Source organism: Cotesia typhae, unplaced genomic scaffold (assembly GCF_013202065.1).
Source record: "Cotesia typhae breed Kobodo isofemale line unplaced genomic scaffold, CoteBio_Ctyphae scaffold_13, whole genome shotgun sequence".
Lineage (NCBI taxonomy): Eukaryota > Metazoa > Arthropoda > Insecta > Hymenoptera > Braconidae > Cotesia > Cotesia typhae.
In genome coordinates this window covers 9,696,408-9,722,076 of record NW_027423774.1, presented here as the reverse complement: position 1 = coordinate 9,722,076, position 25,669 = coordinate 9,696,408, and the positions used below count along the sequence as shown (strand labels likewise).

General features: G+C 35.8%; 1 protein-coding gene across 1 annotated transcript in view; it reads left to right on the top strand.

The window, feature by feature from the left end:
• The window catches only part of LOC141534585 (uncharacterized), a 348,478-nt gene that overhangs the window by 290,519 nt on the left and 32,290 nt on the right, over positions 1-25,669 (top strand). The window lies entirely within an intron of this gene.

Here is a 25,669-nt window from a genome sequence, read left to right as displayed (position 1 = left end):
ATTTGAGAAGGGCGATTCGTCTCTTAGCGGGGTTGGCTCGTCCTATCCATCCGAGAGAGGCCTTATTTTCGGCTTCATGCCTGGTGACCCTGTTTGGCTCTCTGCCTCCCGAAGTCGTGGATGCAGTTGTCCACGTAATCTTGTTCAGCGAGGAAATATTCTTCGAATGCAGGTTCCGTCATTAGATATTTTGACGTAGGCTGAATTGTCAATGTTGATAATTGATCTCCGATTTTCTCGGCCATGGGAAGTGATTTTAGTTCATATGATAACCACGGCGTCTGGTCGAAGAGTGGTACGGTTATTATTATCAGGAAGTGGCCGTTCGATTTTCCTGTTTCTACTTTCGACACCTTCGCTAGCGTGCTGATGTCCATGTGGTCCAGGGGTTGTGGCGGATTGAAGGTCGGATGTTTTTTTATCATGTCCGCGGTGGCTTGGTTTAGTTGTTTAGCTGACACCGTTAGGTAGGTCAGTTTTCCCCAATTTGCTTCTTCTATGGCTTTTTCTGCATTATTAAGAGTTCTTAGGTGGTTAGTCATTCGGTGAATATTTTCATTGCCGATCATTGAGAACAGTTGAATCCTTTGCATGTCAGTTATTTGTTTATTCGTTGTTTGTTGCAGAGATGCTGAACTTTTTGCTAATTCTTTGATCCGGTTGGTTAGGTTCGTTTCGTGTTTGAGGATTTCGTTGATTTCGCTCTTAATGATGTGGGTGTTATTTTGATATAAGTGTACGAGTTCCCTGTTGTCTTGATATAACTTGTCTAGTTCGTTGGAGATATGTTCTTTGTCGCTGTAGTCCATGGTTCCGAATAGTTTTCGCGCAATCGAGCCTACGAAGCCGAACCACGGTGATCTTTTGGTGCGATTCTGTGGACGTAGTTTTTCGAGTTGAGGATCTTCGAGGAATTGCCTTAGCCGGTGTTTTGCTTGTTCGATTTCAGCATATATTTCCCGGTGTGTATTTGTTCTTAGGTACGACACACAGGATGAATGATTGAATTTTTGAGCGCATATCCCATAAGCTTCCCATATGTTTTGATTTAAGTAGGGATAGAGAGTTACTAGTTTTTCCGTGAAGATTTTACAACGACCTAATTTGGTGACAAATACATCCCCTTTTGTAGGTTTTGAGGCATGAAGGTCTTCGGCATTTATAAATTTTAAGTCATGGAGCAGCTTTGCTACAGGTTTTATTATTTCGCAGTCGGCCGCTAAGAAATGTAATAAATGGTCTCGGGCATAAGTGAGCCCATCTCGGCTGATTGCAAATTTTATTTTTATCTCGGGACCTTTTTCAGGTATACTTTCGTCTGAACTAGAGGGTGAAGATATTTTTGGTCGATTACGTCGTTCGGCAAAGATATTTTCAGCTTCTTCGAAAGTTGGAGGGTCGAAAGCGATGAAGGGTGGTCCAAATCGGTGTGTCCCTACATCATCCCCCACTGTTTTATTCCCGCATGTTGTTAACTTATTTAGGGTTTTATCAGATTCGTGGGATTTTTCCGAGTTATTATTATCTGGTGGATTGGTTGATTTAATCCCTTGTGGTAAATTATTTATTTGCTCTACCCGTTCTGGTTCGATAGGCGTGTTACTCGTGTTGCACGGTTCAAGTTCGATTATTTCCTGTATTCCCTTGCCGCGTTCGTCTACGATTTGGCGGCTTGCGTGGTCATAATGGATACCCATGGCCGCTAGTTCATCAGGGATGAGGACTCTTCCGAAGATCGGAGTTCGGGGTTCTGGACCGTCTCTTAAATATCCAGTGAATCGGGATTTAATTAGGTTTTGTGGTGTTAGTGAGTTTTTATTCATTTGTTTTTCCTTTTTATCGTGAATGTTGGTGACGTTTCTGATGTTAGCAATTTCTGCTGAGGTTGCAGGTTCCGGCTCTACGATGACGGGGTGTTCCGTTTCGCTGAGAATTTCATTTTCGCTTCTTTCCGTATCTTCTGGGCTGATATCGCTGCTTGATTCTGCTTCGAGGTCATTGCTGTTGTCTCTAAGAAACTCGTCGACATTAATTTCAGTTGCAGTATCATCTACGGAATCTTCTTCGCTTCGCCAGAGCGGAGGCATTTTACTTAGCGATTGGCGGATGTTTTTCGCAGTTTCAGAGCTGGTTCTCTTCATTTTTACTAATTCTTGGGGGGTATAGTTAGTTTTTGCTTCTTCTAGAAGCATTTTTTCTAGAGCTCTTTCTTTGTAAGAATTTTCCGGCGGGGGTCGTTTTTTTTATGATTTCGTCGAACATTTTTATTAACTCGATTGTTTTTCGTCTCTGTTTTGGTCGGATGATGTTTTCTCTATTCTTTTCTACTTCTTCGTCCCTCTCTGCTTCGTCGTCCCCCTCTTGTCCCATATCTGGTTGGGTAATCGCGGAGGTCCCGGGAGTTAAGGCTGGCAAGAAAACATCATCGTCCCCCTCTTTTTCGTTTCCGGTTTTCTGCGACTTGGGATCATCTATAGTTAACTCAAGGTTGCTATTTTCGAAGTAGTTTATTTTGGGAGGGACTCGTGTTTTTCCCATTTCCCTTTTCCTAAGACGAGAAGCGATTGTTTCTCTGACTTCGGGGCGCTGCTGATTCTTGGTCTGTTTTTCGATCCGAGAGGACGACCAGGGCGCTTGACCCATAGAATCGCTTCTTCATCCGAGAGTATTTTACGAGAGTTTTTATGGTAGTATTCTCCATGATGGGCAGTGCCAAATATTCGTTTTCGGTGGTATTGTTATTTTCGTTTTCTAAGGGCTCGGGGCGACCTTCGGGGTTGTATGAGAGTCCTTCTGCATATTGTTCGGTAATTTTGTGCCGAACTATGACAGTAAATTTGTATTCGCTTAATCTGGACCGCCATTTAGCTTGCCTTTCGGTGACAGTCGTGCTGTCCCTTAGCCAGGTGACACAAGGGCTGCTCGTTATTAAAGTAAAGTGTTTTTGGAGATACGGTCGAAATTGTTGGATGGCATAAACTACTGCAAGGCATTGCTTTTCGATGTCAGTGTATCGGGTTTCGGTGTCGTGAAAGACACGTGAAACACATGACACTATTTTCTCTCCGTCTCTTTTTAAGTCATCGTCCCCTTCTGTTGTCTGCTGACTGAGGATTCCGGATATCCCTGAATCTGACGCGCTGACAGCGAGGATGAAGGGTTTGTTAAAATCTGGGTATTTGAGGAATGAATCTACGCAGAGGGCATTTTTGATATCATCGACCGCCTTTTGTGCTTCCTCGGTCCATATGAAGGGCTTCGTTTTTCGCGTGAGATCTGTTATAGGTTTAGCCCTTTCCGCGAATTTTTGTATGAATCTTCGGTAATAGTTTGCAAGTCCCATAAATTTCCTGGCTTCCGTATGATTTCTAGGTCTTGAGGCATTTTTAAGTGATGAAATCTTTTTAGGGTCTGGTTTTATGCCTTCTTTCGTTATTACGTGACCTAAATAATCTACTTCAGGGCAGAGAAATTTACATTTTTCGGGTTGGAGGGTGAGACCAGCTTTTCTCAGTCTATTGAATAATCTTTGCACTCTCACCCCATGTTCTTGTAGGGTTTTTCCATAACTGACTAAGTCATCGATATAAATAAACAATTCTGTCCCTTTTAATCCGCTTAAGGTGGAATCCATCATCCGTTGGAAGATAGATGGAGCGCATTCTAGTCCAAAAGGCATGCAACGATATTCCCAGTGCCCGTCTGGAGTAGAGAACGCCGTTTTTGGTGCGTCCGCGGGGTGCATCGGGATTTGGTGGAAACCCATGGCGAGATCAAACACGCTGAAGAAGTTAGCGTCACCTAATTGGTCTAATATATCGATAATTAGAGGTAAAGGATAGGCGTCCCCTCTAGTGATTTTGTTTAATTGCCTAAAGTCAATAACCATTCTATATTTTTTTATAGATGGGTCATTTGATTTTTTTGGTACAATCCACAAGGGTGAGTTGTACGGCGAGTTAGATTTTCTGATTATTCCTTGTTTTTCAAGATTTTCGACCTGCCTGGCGATTTCTTCCCGATGTTCTGGGGGAAATCGATATTGTTTTATTCTCACCGGTTCGTTGGTGGTGGTTTCTATCCGGCAGGTGAAATTCTTGGAACGACCTAATTTATCTCCGGGGAGGTGAAATACGTCGTGATTATTTCTAATGAGATTCTGAACTTGTTCTTTTTCTTCCTGATTTAGGTGATCTACAGGTATTTTCTGAAGTAAGATCTTAATACGTTCTTGTTTGTCTATTACACGATTGGAGTTTTCTATAGAAGAGTCGTCGGATTCATCCCCCTCTGCACTAGGGTTGTCGAATTCGAATTCTTCGAGTGTTTGAGGTCCTATATCGATATCTACTGGGTTTGAATTGAGGTTGATGACCATGCACATGGCATACCCGTCATTTACCTTGACAACGGCTTCTCCTCCGAGTACCCCTTTTGGAAGGTTCATTCGGGGGAGGTATCCTTCGTCTTTTTCAAACTCTTGGATTGGTACTGATATTGATACTCTCATTCGAGGTGGTAAGGTGTAGCTGGAAGAAGGCTTTGTTTCGAAGCTAAAGGTGGTAAGGTGTAGCTGGAAGAAGGCTTTGTTTCGAAGCTAAAGGGTGTCGGTTTCGAAGGGCAGGATAATAAAACTAGGGTTTGGTTATCGTAAGAAATTTCCGCCTTTTCGGCTTCGAAAAAGTTGTTTCCTAAAATTCCCACTCCAGGGAATGGTAAATCTTCTAAACAAACTTGAAATTCTACGTCGATATTGAGGATTTTTAAGGTGGCCGTTCCTAACGTTTCGAAAGTGCTATCACTGAGTCCTCGGAATCTCCTAGCTTTTCCGGTGTCGATAATTATTTCGGGTTTTAAAGCGGATGCATTGATGAGGCATACATCCCCCTGTATCGATGAGGAAGCGCTGATAATTGCCTAGGAGTGAGTTACACGACACGTATATTTTTGGCCCGGTTCCTAGAGCGAGGATTTTTGCTCTGGGAATTTTCTTGGGTTAATTATAGGGATGGGTTGTATTGGTTTATTTTTCATTACTAAGGTGTTCCAGTAAAACGAGATGGTTACGCGTTCTCGAATGAAGAATTCATTTCCGAGTATGGCCTTATAACCTCCGGGTGGTTCTGGTACGAGATGGAAGGTAATTTTTGTTCCAAATATTTTTAAGTTTATTGAACCGATTATGGGCATTGAGCTTGTGGCGATGCCTCCTACTACTCCTGTATTTTCGTTGGTACAGAGGACTTCGTTGCATAGTTCTTCGATGCAGAGTAAATTGAGGTCAGAGCCGGTGTCTAGGAGTGCGTTTACCCCTCCATTACGAAATGCTGGGCTTCGTATATGGACCGTGGGGACTTTTCCGGTCGTTAGACATTTTGGTTTGTCCTTCCCTGGGCTCATAACTCTCCTGCCGTCATCAACGGCGGGTTCTGCTGAGCAAGTAGTGGTTTTATTTTGTTCGGGTCGGTTCGTTGTTCTAATCTCGGTTGAGTTATCGTTTCGTTCGTTTCTGGGTGGTGTTCTAGGTCTGGCCTCTGGGAATTTTGGAGGATTGGTCGGGGGTATTGGTTTTGAAAGCCCCGATATGGACCCATTTGATACTGATGATAGCTGTTGGGGTTCCTCGAAGGTGTGATCGGAGACGGGACGGGCATACTCGCCATTGCCTCCTGTTGACGAGCGCCCGTCCCGTTTAAAGGGTCGTAGGCGTCTCGTCGTTCTCCGTTAGGGCAAAAAGGACAATTACAGACTACCGAAGGGTCCCTTTTATGTCGTAATTTGGCTTCTTCGGAATCTTCGTCGTCTTCGAAACGAACCGATCTTTTAGTGGGACTATTTACTCCAGGATGATAACGATTTTGATTAAAATTTTGAAAAGTTCAAGGTTGATAGTAATATTGATTTCTAGGTGGATATTGGGAGTTTCGTTCGGTTCCGAATGTGAAAGTGGAACCTAAACTCTGCTGTTCCCTCTGATAATTCGGACTGTAGTAATTCTCTTCATAAGTGTCAGGGTATGGGTCTTCATAGTAATCCGTCGGATGTACTGATCTATGAGTGCACGTCTCTGGGACTTGTCTGTGTTCATGGTATGATAAAGTGCGAGGCAATTCGCGATAATTACCTCGGTCGTCGTAGTCACGAGAAGATCTCGGCATCTGTGGATAGTGTCTGTTACCGTCTTGTCCGGTTCGTCTGTGAAATTCTACGGAGGGCGGTAGGGATTCGCCTGGTATAACTCCGTCGTCTCTCATTGCGCGTCTACGGTCTGGTCTTCTGTACGCGTCATTTTCGATGGCCTTGTACATGTCGTTTAGTGTTTCGGCTCTTCTCATTTTACATAAGCATCGTAAAAAGTCTGGTAAGTATTCATAGAAAGTAGTGGCTGCTGTCTTTTCGAAAGTTCGTTTTACTACAGCCCTATCATCTTCGGGAGCATTAAGTTCGATACGCCGGACCATTTCGCTTAACCGAAAATAGAAATCTTTGATATTTTCAGATTCTTTTGGGGCTGCAGCAGCTAGATTTTTCTGCCACGTGGTGTATGGGTCGCCTCTTTTTAACTTTCGCCCTAGGATTAGTAAAATATCTTCAACAGAAGCTAGTTCTGCATGTTCTATTAATCTTTTAGCTCGTCCATATAGTTTTTGTGCTACGCGGCGAGCGAAAAAGCCCTGATTATCAGCTGGAATGCTGGGTAACCAGTTTCTTACTATTCCGTCAAATAATTCGAAATCTTTTATCGCGGTTGGACCTTCTCCGTTAAAATACGGGAGCGCATCATGTAATTCTTTAGCGAGGGTTTGAATTTGGGTATTGAGGTTTTCCTCGTTTATAGAGGTATCAACGCGGAAGGTTCTTCTTTCCATAGTTCCAAACGGGAAATCGTTAGAGCAAGGCACGAAAAACGTTCCGGATTCGTCCTCGAATGGTTCCACGATTTTTATTTGATTAAATCGTCTTAAATTTAGCTATTCTGTGTAAGAGAGGTATTTAAAGAAGGGTTACAAGGGAGGTTTGTTCAAGAGAAGAAAAAGAAAAATTTTGATTTTATCTAATTTAAATCGCGATGTATTTTTATTCGGTCACTAGGTAAGTAGGTCAACAGCTGTAGAGTACAATGACACGAAAGAAAGATTAGTTATCGCGGTGTATGGTTACCGAGTGACGAGTACGGTAGTGTAAGTAAGGAAGAGTTGATAGTTGAATTTGTAGTAGACAATTTTACGTTGAAATGAGAGAAGATTTAAATGCCTTTAATTAAGCCAAAAGAATTTTAACTGATTTGAATAAGTAATTCCCGTGTTCGAATGAATATTCAATAGTGGAGAATAGTTTAAGGAGGTCAAACAGGAGGTTAAAGGGAATTAATATATATAATTCGGAAAGATATTAAAAGTAGAAAGGATAAGGTATAGATTTTCGGATAAATCTATTTGCAATGGGGATTTAGATGTCGTGTAGACGGGTTTAGATGAGCATTGATAGGGTTTTGGGTTTGTCTAAATTTTAGTATTTTTTATAAATTTCCGGGATAGCCTTAACGTTTTCTAAGATTTTCGGACCGCCAGCCTGATTGACGACTACCTTATTCGCGGGTTCCGTATCTTCTTCCCAATATTTAGTTTCGATAAGAGGGCGGTGGTATATTCTGCCGTTAACGAAATCGGAATGTATCTTTTTCAGATGGTATCGATAGCCCGACCGTCTACTCTTTCCCATTAACTTTTCTCGAATTCCGGAAAAATTTTTATCGATTTTAACCCAACATAGTAAAAGTGTTCGAAAATTTTGGATCGTAAAATTATAATTTTATCGATTGATGATAGGGTATTATAGTTTTCTTATAATTAATATGGGTTAATATTACAAGTATACAAATATAAAATTTGTTTTATACCCTTGTGAGTGTGTAATCTAGAGAAGGTGCTAAATTCAAAGCACCCTTCCCAAGAATTTTGTGAGAGCTTCTTTCGTAAAAGAAAGTGCTAATTAAAGCACCTTTCTAGTACTAGGAAACTTCTGTGAGAATTTTGTCAGATGAGGTGCTAGGTTCACAGCACACTTCTCTTAAAATGTAGTGTAAATGTAAGGGATAAAAAAAAATTTTCAAAATTTCGAAATAAATAGAGTTTAATGTTAGTATTGCTTAGTTAGCAAAAATAATTTCTTTATTTCGCAATACCGAATTAAAATAAATTTTGCTGACAGGAACTGCGATTGCAAATTCCGTTTGGTGTTAATCAACTCTGGCATATACGCGTCAGCGAATTCCTTTTGCGGTAATTTATCGTCTAAAGAATGTACGCTAAGGTCAAAAACCGATTGCGAAACAATATTATTGGAGTTCTATAACTTTTGAAGGAGAATTCCAGGCAAAGAAAAATTTTCGAAATATAGAATTTAAATTATGTCGAAATATAAGAGAAAATTTTCGTAAGACTCAAAATTCGTTCTAAAATAAAAATTGAAATTACGTCAAGATTGAACAAGATTATAGATTAAATTTACACGGTGAATTTACTTTACTTTACTAAAAAATTGAATAACGAACGATAATTGTTAGAGTTTTTAAATTTTCTCAAACGGAAGTTAAATAATTTCGTATTCGAATATCCCACCGCTGCCACCAGTGTTCTTTATGTTATGTCCAAGGGCGTTTTTAGAGCGGTAGCGTAAACGGTGGAGGTTTGGACTAACAATTTAAATAATACACAACGTAGGTTTTAATTCCGTTGTTTTAATTATTTATGTGGGACGTTTTCGAAGTACGAATTTACTACGCCTTCGTTTGAGACTGTTCGGATTTTTATGTTAGTAGATGTACTTACTCTCTGCAGGAATTTTGGTTGTTACTGTATCCGTGATTCTGGGGCTGCTGTTAGCGCCTTTTCCTGACTTGGGCCCTGTGGTTGGTTCTCGCAGCGGATGGAGTAGGGTGGCTTTGGGCTGCTTATATTACGGGCTTCTTATTTTATGGAATGACTTGTTGGAAACTGATTTCACTTTAATTGAGATTTATTTTTATTAACATTAAAACTTACACTTTCACAATTTGGATTTTAAAGAATTTAATTTAATGAATTTTAGTAATTTAAATGAGCTAACGTCCTCCAGTCCCCCGTAGGGTAAAGTGCGCAAATTTAGCTTTTTAGTGGTATTTTATTTAAACTTACTGCCCGGATTCTCGCCTAAGTGCAGAGCAAATTAGAATTCTGAGATTCCGGTTCTCTAGATATTTAGAACTAATCGCTAATACGTGGCCTGCTGGTTGAACCGAATCTGAACTCGTCTTAAGTGCAGCGCAAATTAAGATGAGTGACTTTTACAAGGCACGGGTCCGTCAACTAAACGCGGAAGTCGAATTAATTGCTCAAAGACAAGGCGTTGGCTGTTGATCGCCTTTTTAAATACTCGCGGTGCTGAGATTGCAGAAGTCCCCGCTAGTCAACCAGCAGTCGCGTAGCTTATATTTTATTGTGGCTTTCGCGCATGGAGAAGTCTTCCATCTGCGCGCGTGATTTAAATTTAAAGAAGAATTTTGGGGTGGACATAACACCTGTGACATTTTCTACTCAGAATAACTAATTTCTTGGACTTAATGTCCACGTTATTAATTATCAATTTGCAATGAAAATTAATTTAATTAATTTACGGATTTAATCCCAAGATCAATTATTTTTCACATGATAAAAAATATTTCACAATATAACATAAATTCAGTAAATAATTCCTAATGTAAAATATTCTTAATAATTTTCTAATCGTTTTATAAATTATAAAAAATTGACAAAAGTCAAAATATTCAATTTCGTTAGCTTGAACATTCGCTAGCTTAGTTGTTTTTGACCTTGGGTGATCAACAGATTCGGTAGAATCTGGCGCTAAGTTCCGTTCTCAAGCCAGACTACCGAGTGTGTATATACCGTAAACAGAACGGTTTTTTGAGGTTACAAGTTTTTTTTCAAATTTAATTTGATTTTTTTTTTATATGATATTTTATAATAGTAGTTCATGCTTTTTATTACGCGTATTACTTGATTATTATCAATTATCTTTATAATTTCTATTTAAAATTATTAAAAATAATCAGCACAAACTATAGCGACCCAGATTTTTAGATTATAATTTTTTTCTTATGTAAAAAGCGGACGGCCAGAGACTACATAATATAACGATGCATGCTAATCTTATAATAGATGGGAAATTACAGTGAAAAAAAGATATTTGACAGCTTGCAATTACACACGCCAGGCGGCGCAAGAATAACTTTTACATGAACTATAGCTTAAAGGGGATAGTTTGCCACCGGAAACGTATTAAATTAAAATTGTCAATTTTTATTATAATTACAAAAAGAACTGAAATCCGAACAAAAACAGTTTCACCGTAAAAAAATCGTGCCAAGTCCACGTTCATAAGACTATCAAGAAAAAAAAATTTTATTTCTTTACAAAAAGATATACAATAAAAAATTAAAAAATCCAAGTAACCGATATGGTTGTATATGATTTTCGAAAATTAAAAAAAAATGTTTGTAAATTTAAAAATTAAAAGAAATAATTTTGGAACGTACTTGGTGTGCGTTATTGTGTACTTCAATTTTTTTTAAGTGTCCTAGTAAATACAATTTAGGAATTTCATAAAAAGTGAAATATTTCATAACTACGCACACTAAATACGTTCCAAAATTATTTCTTTTAATTTTTAAATTTACAAAAATTTTTTTTTAATTTTTGAAAATCATATACAACCATATCGGTTACTTGGATTTTTTAATTTTTTATTTTATATCTTTTTGTAAAGAAATAAAATTTTTTTTTCTTAATAGTCTTATGAACGTGGACTTGGCACAATTTTTTTACAGTGAAACTGTTTTTGTTCGGATTGGAATTTACTGCGACACAAAATAAATCGACGCTCGACCAAAAATTCCACTAGTAAAAAGTTTGTCGATTATTTTTCAAGCACGAAATTAATCAATTTTTCTTAAGTTAATTGTTATAAAAATTATAACAATAAATTAAACGAATTTTTCGGATGCTAATTAATTAATTGATAAATTTTTAGTTGTTAAAATTTTCCCGCAAGGTCGATTAAGTGATTCTCGGGTATAAGCCCCCATGAAAATCACTCAGTCAAAACTAGCCAATGTTTAACTATTATTTATTAATAAATTTTATATAATAAAAAGGAGAAGAGGTAAAGTAGACCGAGTGTAAACCACGGTCCACTTTCCGCCCACGGAATAATATTTGGTACCTTAGTTTTTCTTTTTTAACTTGACGAATATCCTACAAATTTCTTGATCCAGCAATTCCTTTTTTGAGAGAAAGTTCTTTTCGTGGTCCAAATTTCTTCCGGGGATCCGGTTCCAATTTCTTTAATAATGTTTTCCTGTAAATTTAAATTAGGTAATATATTGCCAGATAATTATTATGAGAATTTTATGAGATTTTTATAGCAGCGTCCCAATTGAACGTGCAAAAAAATAGTTACCTTAATTGATGATGATTTTCGACCGGTGTGGTCGGTCACTCAACCCCTTCTGGTTGTTACATTCGCCGACTTTCGTTTAATTACCTATTTCACATCCCGAATAATTATTGCTCTCTGGCGACTTACCGATGATGGGTAATTTTACCCTGTTACAAGATAAAAACTATATATATATTAACAAAAATCTTATTTTGCGAATTGAAAAATGGAATAATTTTATCAAATTAGTGTATTGTCATCGGTCCTCGATAAATCTACAAAGTTTGAACGAAATCTGGCTGTTGAAAGCGGATCAAAATCACGCCCAAAGGAGTCGGTTACAAACATGCATACATACATACAAACATACATACATAACATACACACATACATACATACATACATACATACATACATACATACATACATACATACATACATACATACATACATACATACATACATACATACATACATACATACATACATACATACTATGATGGCTTTTTCACGGCACTGGCGTCGACAGCGCCGAAGAGGTCCTCCTAAAGTTTGGCTTACCTGGTTCGTAGATTGCTGGGCGCCAGGAACTTCCGTTCCACGGTTCGGTGGTTCACGTTCGATCGTCGTTGGGCGGCGGGTCTGGGGGCTGGAGGCTGAAGAGATTCAAAAGTTTATACGGAGCGAGCAAGGAAATTGGTTCGGAATAATAATTAAATAAAATAAAATAAAATAAAAATAAAGAGAGAGAAAAAAAAATAAATGCGCAGCGACGATTACGAGTCACTTTATTTATTGAATAATTAAAGAGGTCGAATAACAATCCCAAGTTCAATTTTAAAAAAATAACAAAAAGAACGAATAAGATCAATACGAAAAAAAAAATCTTTATAAATAATTCATTGTTGAATAATTTCGTGAAATCGCCAAAATAACAAAGCCAATCGGAATTGGGACCGCAGGCAATCGCAAACAAGGAAGCAAAAATTAATTTTCTTGCACGCCAGACAATAAACCAAATCGACAATGGTTTCGCAGACAAAGAAATAAAAAAAAAAATCCCTTAGTGAAAAGCAACAACAAAAATTATGTTTATCCGTTCTTCTCTTAACAACAAATTTGCGCAGGTCTCTGAAAAAATTTTAATCGTTCGCCCTTCTCGTCTTAACAACAATTCGTGAATTTATTAACAAAACAAAATAAAAATAAAAAAAAATAATTGTTTCGCTTGGCTCATCGTGGCTAAAAATTAGAGGTTTATTAATAATAATAAAGGAATTATTTGTTCGCCTTGTTCGTATTAACAACAATTTACAAATTTATCAATAATAAAAAAATTATTTGTGTCGCCGTGTTCGTCGTAACAACAAATCATGAATTTATCCACAATGATAACAAAACGAATAGTACCAAATGAATTTATCAATGGGATCGCTCTGCAATAAATCGATTATCGATCGTACAATGTCCCTCAGTTACCCTTCGCGGTGGATAACAGGACCGTCGGTAACTGTTGTTACCCGTCGGGCAATACGCGGGAACAAAGCTCGAGGTATAGTGCCTAGTGTCGCTCTCAGATGGCCCTCTCGTCGAGCCATGTTTTTTTACGGCAGGTAATCTCAAACTTTACCACACAAATCGACAACGATACACAATATTCATTAACAACATATTACAAAAAAAAAATATGGCACCGGGCACCTGGTTGACGTCATGTCGAAGCCGTAATTCAACAGCAATTGTTGAATGTCGGTACAGAGTTAACTTCAGACTTAATTGCGAATCGTAATTAATTATTAATTCAACAACAAAAAAAAAATAAAGTAAGCACTTATCGCTTAGAATTCGGATTAATCGCGGATCGCGGTGAAGTCACCCAGGTACACTAACAAACTGCGACCGCACTTACCCCGTTCAGTCGACTTGTCGGCACGGTGTGAAAAAATCTAGGAAGTCGGTATCGGCTGTGCTGACGGCGGCAAAGGTCCTCGGCGATGGCGTTCCCCACGGAATTGGCGTTGTCGGAAGACCAAAAAAAAAACAACTTTTGATGTCGTCCTTGACTGTCTGGTGTACGGCAATGACACAATACAATTAACTTCGGCGGGATCGACACTCTCACTTTACAAAAATAATTAAATTTAACAACAAAGCGGCTTAATTTGCAATGTAATGAGTATTTCTGAATTTCGATTAGCAACAAAAATTTTTTTCAGCGTATCAAAGAGGCTTGAACGAGATCCAGATCAGAATTGCATTCCTTTCTCTTTCGTTTTTCAGCAACATGTAGTTTTTCTCTAGCGCAGCAAAAAAAACTGCGCGTCCAATCAGCCGTTGTCGGATAAATTTCCATGGTCGATGGTTGGTCGATTTCCCACTTTAGTCCTTCCTTCGGCGTTCAGGTGGAGCCTCGATGTGCTCTCGTCGCTTCAACGTCCAGTCGTTCGTAAATTCCGATTCCGGGTTTCCTTCGTTGATCGCTGTCACTCCCAGATGTCTCCCTGGTCGTTGATTGCGAACTGAACTGCGGGCTCGCCCGGTCGCTTTTCTCATTCACTCTCTCTCTCTCTCACACTCTATTAAATATATCGTAAATTTCTTTCGGACGCATCCATCCATACTTAGTATAATTCATTTGGCGTGGTTCGGCTTAATTTTTACCTCGAGCTTCGCATTCTGATCGTAAACCACTTGGGGCGACACAGGCGCGTCGAATCTCAGCATTCCATCAGCTTAGCCAACACTCAAGACTAAATAATACTCAAAATAAAAAATAATCTCTATTTTGAAATCTAGATGGGAAAATTTCCCATGTCACAATACATACATACATACAAGTGAAGCTAATAAAAAGTGCGTAAAAATACTCACACACAGTTAAATAATAACACACCACACTGACATCTTACTAAAAAGCTGTAATACGCAGCCACATACAGTGTACAGTAGCTCACGTAGTTTTCACATACACTAACGTACGTTAAATGCTCAAATAGAAGTACGTATTAAACAGTGTGCAATTTACATACTTACCGACATTTGCTCTCTCACTCTGGCTCACAAATTACAGGCGACTATGCTCAGAAGACGGGAGTGGGGACGCTACGAAGTATGGCACAAAGAGGAGAGACCGATAATATAAAATAGTATGTATATTTCTGTCTTATTCTTTCCTGGCTTTATCCTACACATTTTTGTATTTTTGTCTCTTACCTGTAGTTTTTTCCGTTGCATACGGTTTGAAATCACAACGATTCTAAGGAAGTTTCACTTTAAATAATTTTGAAATTTTACAAAAATTTATAAAAAGTGTTTTTCTGGATAATGTCAAACATTGTAGTGACTGAATCTTTTTTCAAATTATTTTTTGTTAACTATTTATTTGTATTTTATTTGCCTCATATATGAATTTTTTTACAATTACAAATCAAACTTATATTCACTCAGCCGCTTATAAAATTTCTACTTTACCGTCATTATCTTCTTTACCGCCATTTGATCTTAAATCAAAGGATTGGGAAGTAATGGCTATTGTATAAAAAAAAATTGAGAAAATTTTGTACAATGTTTACTTCATGAACCATGCAATCACCGTTAGAATAATTCACAACTTGTTTTATTTCTTCCCGTCGAACGACGGTTGTTCGACCATCAACAGACTTTCTTTCATCAGTAAAGTGAATTTACGGTGAATTCACCGTCGTTTGACCGTAGTTTGACCGTCACCACGAATCCCCTAGGGTAGCTTTTAATTCATCAACCAAGGCTTTAACATTGGAACAGTACACCATCGAGTTCTCATCGTCCTTTGTGAAAACTTCCGGATCTCCTCTTCTCTTTTCCGATAAAAGTAAGCCGTTACCTTTTCAGCTAATAAATTTTTATTTTTTAGTCTCGATGCCAGTAATTCAGCTCTATCTTTAGGCAAATTCGAATCTCATATGAATTCATTTAGTTCTTCTCGATTAAATGGTTCAGGGTCTTTCTTTTTCCCATTTGACATGAAATCTTCATCTTCGGAATTTTCATCGTCAGAAATTTCTTTTTCCTCTTCTCCTCCATTGGCACTCCTTTTTTTTCTACTTCTATCTTGCCAAGAGCTTCAGTTTTATCAACAATAACTGTTTTCTGTGAATTAACATCTGATGAAACATTGGCGTACTGTATTCTACTTCTATTCGACAAAGTAAAACCGTCAATTTCAGTCATACAAAAGTAACAGTTATGCGAACTAGTTGGTGAAGTCCAGATCATCCAGTTAGCACATCGAAGAACTTGAAATCCCAACACGATGGCAAAATTTTACTAAATAAAGGAAAAGGTAGAAGAAGAAGTATCCACGTCGTAGATCATTTGAAAATAAAACAGTACAATACCCTCGAAGAACTGTTAAAAAATCGAATTTGTGTACCAAGATAATCGCAATTTTTCACAATTTTTGCAATTTTTAAGGATATTTCACAATTTTTTCAGAATAAAAAGAGTTTGTGATGAAAGTACCATTGAAATTAGTATTTAACAGATTAGAATACATGAAAATTATGTTTGCCTTAAATCTCAAAATTTGTTTTCTTGCCAAAATTTCGAATTTTCGCTATTTTTTGACTTGAAATTCGTATGTAGCGGGTCGAAAAATATGCCTGTGGATAGTTCGCGCCCGGTGTACAGACATTTTTTAACTTCCTGCTAAGAAAATCGAAGATTTTCAAAAATCAGGAAGTTGTTGTTTTCACTCCGTTTTGTAAAAATCGAGTTTTCATCAGATCTCGACGTTTGAAAGTCACAGAAAGCTTCCCTGACTATTCCCGTGAGGTTGTCACGGTGTGTGTGTGTGTGTGTGTGTGTGTGTGTGTGTGAACCGCTTATAACTTTCGAACGGCTTGACCGATTCCATTGCGGTTGGTGCCATTCAAAAGGCTTCGACCAAACTTAGATTTTGAAAACTATTTGGACCGATTCAGATCAATAGATTTTGAGAAATCTTCAAAAAACTGAAAAAAAAATTTGTTTTAAATGTGGTTTTTTTGGAATAACTCCTAAACGGCTTGATAGTTCAACTCCAAAAACTCCTCAGCTCTTAACCTCAAAAAACCACGCCGATCGCTACAAGTCCGGTCAAAATCGGTTAATTCGTTCGAGAGATATAAAGAAAACCGAAAAAAGTGTTTTTTCGGAATAACTCCGAAATTCCTAGCGCAAATTCAAAATTTGAGATTCTTTGTCAGACTTGAAAATCTTCGTCAAATGCTGCTAACCGCGGGGAAATCGGTATATTCATTCAAAAGTTATTGCCGTTTGAAAATTCAAAAAATAATGTTCCACAAAACTTCTATTAGATTTTTGATCACGAAGAGCTCAAAAGCATTCAAAAGCTATTTTTCTGAGCTCGAAGAGCTCAAAAATATCATTAGTGAAGTTGTAAGCGCTTAAATGTAGAATTATCGGGAAGTTACAAGGATGGCCTTCAGGGTCAACCGTTTTGCTAATTTTTTTTTTTTGTGTGCCGGTGTAATTGTCAGAACTTGAGTGATATTGATAATTATCTTTTATGTTAATGATTTTATAGCAAAAAAGGTAAAAATGAAATCAGAATTTAAAACATTATAGAATTTATCTTTGTTTAACCCTTAGCGGCCACACGGGGTGACTAGTTACCCCACATAACATGTGGCCGTTATGTGGCCTGGGTGAGGTGTGGCTGCTAAGGGTTAAATCAGTTTCAATAGAAATTATAATTAAAATAAAATCAGGTTGATCAGACCATAAACGCAATGATAATTATTTCACACTTTATTGCATGATTTCGTCGGACATCTGGACTTCTCATGTCTCATGATTGCCTGACCCTAGTTGGAGGGAACCATTGGGCAAGGTCTCGACCAGATCGTGGCCAGTCGTCATGCCAGTGTTCCAAGTCTTGGCGTGAGGCTAGGGCGAGCCTCGGCTGACCATTGGGCGTACAATGGTCCGAGCCTTGGATGATGGCCATGTTCCAAGCCTTGGAAAACAAAAAGCCGAGCTTTGGGCCAAGCCTTGGAAAACCAAAAAATTAACCTGGAGCCGAGCCTTAAAAGACAATGAATGAATACTGGTCCGAGGGAAACTGGGGCTTGGGAAACAATATTATAGCTTAGGCCAAATCTTAAAATACAATGAACTAACACTGAACCAAGCATTGAAAGTCTTAGTAATTTAATTACCAACTCATTAGATATTAAATACCCTTATATTAATTCATATAAAATATCATAAAGAATTATATTAAAAGAAGGTATCAAATAATATTTTAAAGTACAATATAAAGTAATATTGTTGAGTAAAAAGTGAATTATATAATAGTAAATATATAAAATAATAAAAAAAGTAAGTAATTGAATAGAAAGTATTTGAAATATAAAAATACGGGAACTTAAATATTTCAATCGCATTTTTATCGTTCCAGTCGTCTTCCGTCACGATCTTTTGCACCAGAAAGATAGGTACTTACAGTAGTCAGTACTTTTAATGTACGGTTTTGATTATCGTATTGATCAGTAATGAACTCTAAAAGTTAATTTTTCATTGAAATTATTGAATTCTTAGGATGATTAAAATTAATAATGGTTAATAAATTCAAATTCAATCCTCAATTTACCTTCAATCACTTTAAAAATATAAGTAGCACTAAAGTTGAGCTTTCCAATATTTTTTATTTTCCGCCCACTACCACTGTAGAGTAATTTGACTTCTTTTGTAATTATTGAAGCCAATATTAATTTTATGGCTTTTACATAGTCGAAACAACCATCAGTGGTGATTTCAAACATGGTTTTCTGAAATATCAAGTGATTTGATATATTAATGAATAAATTTTTGAACTACTGATATATATTAAAAAAATATTTACAATCGCATTGCGTTTTTCAATATTCGTGTTTATATCAGCATTAAATGTCAAAAAGTTCTTTGGATCACTTGGGGTATCTTTGGGTCACTTGATAGAGCAGGATTCAAATTTTCACCGTCACTCCTGCGTTTAATGTCGTATAAAATACTTCTTTTGGTACTGGTTAATTTTTTTGCCAACAACTCCATGTGCACATCAATGTAATTTGCTAGAATTTCTTAATACAAAGTTTAAAAATATTAATTATCTAATTTATAAGTTATCATCCGAATATTATTTTATTTTTATCTTTTTACATAATTTGGCGACATTTGTCCTCTTAATTGTATCAATATGTCATCTTCCTGCTGTGAACATTGTTTTTTTGTCTTGGTGGAATTGGATTGAACTGTAATGCAGTTTTTAAACATTAACCAACATTATTTATGGAATAATAATAAAGTAAAATTATTGTAGTTTCAAAGATTACCTGAGCAATATTTACGATTTCCGACTTCTTCAGGACATATTACAGGTTCATTCGAGTGCTGCGGATGTTCGGTTGAAGCTATAAATTAAGAAATGATGGTAAATGAAAAATATTTTAATAGTATACATTTTAGAAAATAAAAATTTATCATGTTAAATTATCCAAAACCAAATGAAATTGCTCATTTAACTGTAACAGTAATAAATTAAGACACATTTCTATTTATGCGTAAAAAGTCCTGACAAATCCACGCCACTTAAACCTAAGGACCTTAATTCTTAAATTAAGAAAATAAAATACAATTACCTTCTGTCGAGTCTTTGCTAGAAGCTGTTGTTACACTTTTGGTCAGTATCTTGGCAGATGTGTTGTTTAGCAAATTTTCGAGTTCCATCAGCACCATATCATTTCTTAATTCAGGTTGATAAGCATCTTCAGGGTCACTAGCAGCTTGAGCAGATTATGCACATAGCGATTGTGTACAATGTTCGCTCAAATGAAATATAAGTATTATTTAATATATTATTGTACGAACTTTATAATATTTCAATAGAGCACTACACGTATTTAAATTCTTTTTAGAAGTTTCTTGATTGTTTAATTTTGAATAGTATTCTAACAATAGATTAAATTGAGATTATGATTACTATTATCGTAACCAACTGTGTGATTGACAGATAAATATTAAAAAAATTATAGTAAACCGAAAACTATGATAGTGGATAGCATGCTCTTACAATTGTAATCGTAAGAATATTCAGACGTACTCATCTTATACTATTTTATTATATTTTTTAAAATTTGAATTGAATCTATTCTATAAATTACAATCTAATATTCACCTCTGACATAGAAATATATCATATCAAAAAAAAATATATTTAATTATATATTATTGTACGCTACTTCGTATACAAGTTTAATTCTTGTTTTTATAAACATTAAATAGTTGTTTCTTTTTATTTTATTTTATTCATGTGAGTTGTAAAATATGAATCATCATATAATGAATTTATATTAAGATTTATAATTTATTTATTTCTATTCGTATTACTTTTGAAATTTGCTATATATAAGGTGGATATCCAATACAACTTATGATGAGTGAATAGACGGCAATCGGCTTTTGGATATATTTACGTTGAATTATTTAATGTTCGACTCGAATTATTTTCAATAATTTTCGGAATGATTGCATTATAAACAATGCATCTTGTTATGGTTAAAATTGCAAATAGGAAGAAAGGTATCGAAAGTTTATAGTTGTGGTTGCTGATTAGCAAGGTCTTAGAATTTTGATTATGATAACTATTAAATAATTGTCTTCTTTTATTTATCCTGGGTATGACCTGTTATTAAATATAGATTTTTATCTAACAAAAAATCAACTTTTTATGAAATTCTTCCTTTATTTATTGTAAAATATAAATAAAACGTGATCTTCATATGCTGAGAATGTCACGTATTATAAACCTTCAGTGTGAGCGTAGGTATATGCTCTACTGTTCCCTAAAAATCTAAATCCGATATGTTGTCACATTAAACCGTCCCTAAGAAATACCATGTACACGTACATCATTTAAAAAAAGTCTTATTAGAAAGAACAATGATCACTAAGCCTTCAAAAATTATTTTAATTAAATTTATTTTTGTATAGATGAAAAAAAGATTTAGAGCTCTATTAAATCAATTATCACGAGGATTTCCTAAGTCCGTATGGGTATCTTAATATGATGACTCGTAAAAAAAAATTCTTTTAGTTTGATTATTTTTATAATCGTTTCGTATGATTTTAAGAACGGCATGAAAAAAATTCTGCACCTCAATATTTGTTAGTCTCTTTATAATTTAAATTTTCAGAATGATTTATTTTGAAAAATTCATATATTACTCAGCCAAATTATTTCAAATCACTTTAAATCATATTTCTTCATCTGGGTTGCCAATGTTATTAGAACAACGTGCACCGGCTAAGGATATTGATGAAATAAAATCGAGGTGAAATCGTTATATATAAAGCTCTTTGTATACAAAATTCTTCACTAATCTGTCGATTTTAGTTTTGTCGATAATAACTTCCACCGATTTCCAACTGCGCACCCTAGATAATGCTACATATAATTGCCCATGACTGAATACATTTTTGGTGAGATCAATTCCTACTTTTTCAACAGTCTGACCTTGGACTTTATTTATAGTCATGCAAAATGCAAGCTTAATCGGAAATTGTCGTCGTTTGAATGTAAATGGATATGTATTTTCACAATATAAACTCATACGATTAATAAAAACAATATTTCCTGCCTGGTCTTCTGTTAAGATTTTGCAACGTAAGACGTTAGTACCCAATTCTAAAATTATTAATCTAGTACCGTTACATAATCCTTCGCTCAGAGTGAGATTCCTAATTAACATAACAATTGAATATTGCCTTAATCGAAGTTCATAAGGGACAATATTTGGTGGATTCAATGTATTAAGATATTACGGCAAAATCACATCGTCAAAATCACTATTATCGCAGTTTTCAGTACTATCGACGGCCTGGTAATTTTTTTCTGTAGATGCAATTAAAAGGTCAACTACTTCTTGATTAATTGCATTGACATCAACATTTCGCGAAGAAAGAATTACTGTTCCAGTAAGGTCATCATAACGTTTACCGACGATAATCTTTTGATACATATTATTTACAATATTATCACTTGTTGACATCAAACATGAGTTAGGTAGTACTAACATATCAGAAGAATTATTTATTTTTCCATCGCCGACATCTAACAGAAATTGAACAAATTCAGTTTCTTCTGGTAAAGCTCGCATATTTTGTTTTAAAGAAAAAGTGCGAAAATGTTTCCATAATAAGCTAAATTTAATGGATAAATTAACAGTCTCACTTCTTGTCGCATAAGGTTGTACCGGAAGCAATTGACGAAAATCTCCACCTAATATCATTATTTTTCCTTCAAAGGGAATATCGTTGTTCATAATATGTCGTAACGTACGGTCCGCAATTTCTAATGAATATCGAGGAGACATTGGTGCTTCATTCCAAATAAATACGTCAACATTTTTCACAAGTATTCCTTGTCGCGAGTTTGGTTTGATGTTTGAAGATGAATCAGAAAACATGGGAACTGGTAAGCCAAATGTCTTATGAACCGTCTTTCCATTAGGCAAGAGAGTAGCGGCAATACCTGTAAAAGCCATGGTGCATACATCCTTATTTTTATCTGTCAATAGGTGATATAAAGTTTTATAGATAAATGTTTTTCCTGAACCACCTGGTCCATCAATAAAAATACATTTACTATTAAGACCATCATTATCTAATAAAAATAATACGTGATCTACTACTTCTTTTTGGTGTATATTTAATTTATCATAATTCGAATGGTTCGTTGTTGCTGAAGTTATATCTTGTTCCAAATTATCTATATCTTCGAGTTCCGTTATTTGTGGCATCATTGGGAATGATGTAAAACTATAACCTTCCTTATGAAGCATTGAATTAATAAAAACGTAAGCTTTTTTTAATCCTCGTTTTAAACCGAAACGTTTAATTAAATCATCAGACATAGACTCTTTGAATTCATCCCAAAGTTCCCGCGGGTGAAGTGGTTGACAGTGGATGAGTATTCGCACAAAAAGACAACGTAATTGTCGAGGCATCATCCAAATAACTGCTTCACTAAGTGTTCTTTTCCATTCATCGTCGTCTTCAATTAGGCCAGCAGCTAAACAGGTTTCAGTAAACGTATCATAAACGACCCCATCAACTGTTCGAAGTTCTGCATAGTTTCTTGCTCCTTTAACGTGGAGTAATAATATTCTTAGATGAAATAATTCAGACTGTGCGGGACTAACAGAATACATTCGGCCAATAACGTTAAAAGATCGCTGTCGTGGATGCCATTGAGATATTCGAGAACCGTTTTTCTTGGAAAACGTATAATGATAAGGAATATCGGTATATAGATATTGTCTAGCCGATGGATCACGTTCATTTAAAGAAAAATAATCGATTAATATTGATTGCTTTTGCAGGGCTTCAATTAAGTCATATTCATTACAATCATCAGTCACGGTAATATTATGTTGATCAGGCAAATGAACAGGTAATCGAACAATCGAGTGACTCTTATCTTGCAATGGTTTACAAAAAATACGCCAAGAAGCTTCAGGTGGCCCAACATAGCGAGAATCCAAAAAATTTTTCACTTCATCATGATTAATAATTGTGATTCCTTCCGATTCATAAGATGATTGATCATTCATTTCAGCCATTGATGAATGAACAATTGAGGTTCCTTCCGATTCAGTAGACGAATGACCATTCGTTTCGGCTGCCGATCTGGAAAAAGCTTGTACATGTCCATTTATCGTAACACCTGCTTTATCATGTCCCTTATATACGTATGCATATAAATATTTGACAGCTTTTACCGTCGACACTATTTCTACATTAATGTGACAATTAAAAGTTAAAAGTAAAATGGGATTATATGGCACAACATGTCGATTATCAAAAACTGCTCCATTCCTTGAAAATGTTATTCCATCATTACGACGGCGGTAGGAAGGATATCCATCAAGAATCATTAAAGTTTCATTCTGAAAAGTCTTTGGAAATCTTTTAGAGCATTTTCCATTAACCATACACCAATCGCCGCAAGGTCCGTGAAGCATATTCGATGTAACAATGTTATATAATGTCAAATTTTCTGTTTGATCAGGTAATTCCGCAGATATAAACTCATCTACCCGTTCAGAATTCGACATTTTGGATCCATTTTTTAAGGTAATTAACATATGCAAATGTGGTAATCCTCGTTTTTGGAATTCAATCACCCAATTATATGCAATAACTTCACCGAAGAGGTTATCTTTGATCACCATGTTTATTAGAATATCTTTCTTTATGGAGAATACTCGCGTCACTAAATCAGGTCTATCAGATGCCGTTTGACCTGGTAACAAATTTTCCGTAATTTCACGCCATTTGGGATTACACGTCATTGTAATAAATAAATCTGGCTTACCAAATCTTCTAACTATCGACATAGCATCTTGATAATGTTGTAGCATATTTCGCGGAGATCCAGTGAAAGATGATGGTAGAATAATAATTTTTCCAATTTGCTGATTAGCGTTATTATCGACTCGAGATTGTACATGATCTAGCAATCCTTGGTATGATTCTGCACGCAATTTTTTTTTATTATTCTTGCAGTAGGTTAATCTATCTTTCTCAATTTTTACGTAACTATATACGATCCATTGTTGTGTTAGACGCCTACCCATTAAAAAGGGATTGAACTCGTTTCGAATAGCCAATTTATATTTGTAATAATCTGCTCGTGTTACTCTTCGATCAATATGAATTACTTTTTGTATTGAACGGTGCCAACCTTGGTTACCATGAGGATAAAAAAGAGGGTATATCCATGGTTCAGTATTGGGATCCATTATACTCAACCTTTGTAAAGTTTTAGTACTTTTATTTTGTACCATTATGTAAGATTCAGGAATATCGCCATCTGAAGTCGTCGAAAAAACTGCAGCAACCTCATTTGTTCTCTGATAATTGTAACGTCGAATATCCATACCTGGTTTTACTGAAAATATTAAATTTAGTTCAGGTTCAATGATATCTCCGGTATCGCTAATGACGGATTGTGATTCTAATACATCCTTCATCATTAAATAGGATTCAGCATATTTATTATAAGAACGCAATATTTCATCAATAATAATAAAAATTTCCTTATCGCAGTGAATGTTCTTTTCAGCGCGGATATTTGTGGCTTCCATTGAGTCTACTATAAAAAGTTGTCCATAACTGGGTGATTCATCGGAAGATGGATAAAGTGATTTATTCATTTGATAATAGATTTGTCCGTGGATTTTAAAACAATATGGACTCCTTCTTTGAGCACTGAGATCAACGAAATTGGCATTGAAAGATGCAAAAGAAAAAGAACTATTAAAATTACGAATACGTTCAAAAAAATTCTTCGATTTTTCATGCGTGCCCTCGAACAATGATCTCAATACGATGGGAAAGTCTGGTGGAGAATCTAACTTTACTTCACCATGATGACAACGGTCATTGATAGAGTGTCCTTTGTTAGATACCACTTCGTTTTTAAAGTGTTTAGCATTACAATGCATGCAAAGTATATTCATTTGTCCTATATAATTTTCTTGAACAGAATCATCATTATTATTAGTAACATTATTATGATTGATATGATTATTGTGCGACGTCATAGAACCATTAGGCTGTAGAGATATAGAAGGAGAAAGCAAATTCTATGATTTAATTTGTGTCGCTATTCGTCTATTACGTTGTTGTTCATTTCTTCTTGCGCGTTTAGCTCTTTTAAACTCCTCCTCTTCCTCTGGAGTTCGGATGATCTTTCGACGACCCATCATAGAAAAAAAAGAAAGGGGAAAAATAAATAAAACTTCAAATAATATATAACGGATTTAGAGAATAATAAAATATATAAAAAATGATGATATTTAATCGTAATTATTCAGTTAATATCAGTAATAATCAGTAATAATAATAAATCAGTAATAATTCAGTAAGTATCATAAGTGAGAATTAAGTGAAAATTAAGTTTTCTTTTATGAAATTCCACAAGTATCTCATAAGTGAGATACTTGTGGAATTTCAGAAATGAAAACTTAATTTTTGGAGTGAATAGCAATTTTCGACCGAGATGCAGCTCCAACTTTTTTTGGGCTAAAGATACAGTGAAATGATCTTAATACTTTTTTGTAGAGAATAATTTTTCCCATAAATCCCACCGATTTACTAGATGAAA